Here is a 1,938-nt window from a genome sequence, read left to right on the forward strand (position 1 = left end):
TCAAATAAATAAATAAAACCTTTTAAAAAACATTTTAAAAAACCTTTTTAAAAAATTGAATATTCAGTTCCTTGGTCACCCCAGCCACACTTCAAGTGCTCAGTAGCCACATGTGTGGCTAGTGGCTACTGTGCTGGACAATGCAGAAGAGAATATCTCTATCAACATGGAAGAAGAATCTGTTTCCCTAGTCCCACACTCAGTTTCTGCTAGGAGACAGCAGTGCCCAAGCTGGACTTGTACTTTCTTTCCTCTGCAACTATGTGATGGCCTTTCCTTAGCCTGGAACATCCCAACCCTCCACCTTGTCATCAAGCCATCCTTTCCTACGCCGCACATTTGTCCCTCTGCCTCCTTCTCTGTCACCCTTCCCCCTTCCCACCCTGTCCTCCACCCCAGCAATATCCTCCTCTAACTCTTGATACCTATGAGGCCTGCATTTCTGGATGGGTCACTTTTCTTTTGCACAGACTTATCTTACCTACCCAGTAGTGAAGGAACATGATACACACTGCTTGATTAATTGAGGAGATAGACAAAAGGGTCTAAATGGCATTGGATAGAAACTTGATTTCACTCCTAGCTTAACCTATTCCATTCCTTCATTCAACATATCTTCCCCAAATGCCTCTTCTTTGCCATGCCCTGGGTGGATGTGGGGGACAGAGAAATCTTGAGGAGATCCAGCCTGTGCTCTTAAGCTGTTCATAGCCAACGGCCTGAGGCAAATTTTACCCTCCTCTATCTCCATGAGCTCTTTAATGAAAAGCACAATTCTTGATCTTCTTCCCTGCAGCTTGTCATGTGCCCTGAGTGACAACGTAGAAGCGAGAGCCTTTGTGGAAGACATGAACAACACACAGTGATACAGATGCATCTAGGTAACTGGGAATGTTTGTCCTGCCGAGTCACCTCCCCACAGAGCTGCACACTCATAGTACCTGGCCCCATGCCCAAGTGAGGATGCAGCAGTGCCCAAGACACACTTCTGGACAGGTCTTCTGGGAAGAGGCACCCGAAAGCTTGGGCAACGGGGAAGGTCTCCTACTGGGAGTGCAATTGAGCTGAATACTTCTTAAATTTACTGGGACTTGTGCTCCAGGCCGCATGCAGAGGTTTTTTTTTTTTTTTTTTTTTTTTTTTTATAAATTATTATTTATTTATTTAGTTTTTAAACTAAAGTCTTGAACAGAGTTCAGGGATTTTATGAATCCCTGAATTTTGAACAAAATTCAAGCCCAGAGTTACAGAGTATGGCTTCAAGGGAGGCCAGGTCATGGGGAAATAAACACACACAATTTAGGAGATTTAGGATGGGGCCCCACACCCGCCAGCTGCCAGAGCCCCCCAATTCTGTATCTGAAATGTCCTTATCTGTGAAATGGGGATGGATGCCCACCATGCCGGCAGCCCAAGTGAGGCAGCTTATGGAAACCAACGGCGGAGTCCTTCCCCCAGACACCCTGTTCCCACAACTGAACATCTCCACTCTGAAGGCTTTGAGGCTGGGGATAAAGGGTCCTGCCTCACCAGGGTCCCCGGTCTTTCAGAGGTGAGTAACACGATTGTCTGCAGTTGGCCCCTAAGGTACACAGAGACAGAGGAGCCTGGGCTTTGGAGTCCCATCTCAACTCTGCTTCTTTCTGTGGCACCCCAGCTGTCCATACATACTTGTCCATACATGTTTGTCCACAGTGGTAATATCACCAGTGTGCTGTGAGGACACAGAGTGGTGGCACATATAGTGTACCTGACATCTGCCAGGAGCCACAGCATTGGCACCCAGTCTCTCCCTCATGCCTCATGATTCCTTGGTGTGTCCTTATGCTATGAGAAGCCTGCTGGCTAGAGTAGCCCCGGCCATCAATCCCCCCTGCCAGTGAGTCTGCCTTCCTATGGCAGAGGGCCAGGGCAGCTTTTCCTCCCCTTCCTCGGCCC

This window comes from Mustela nigripes, chromosome 3 (assembly GCF_022355385.1).
Source record: "Mustela nigripes isolate SB6536 chromosome 3, MUSNIG.SB6536, whole genome shotgun sequence".
NCBI classification, from domain to species: domain Eukaryota; kingdom Metazoa; phylum Chordata; class Mammalia; order Carnivora; family Mustelidae; genus Mustela; species Mustela nigripes.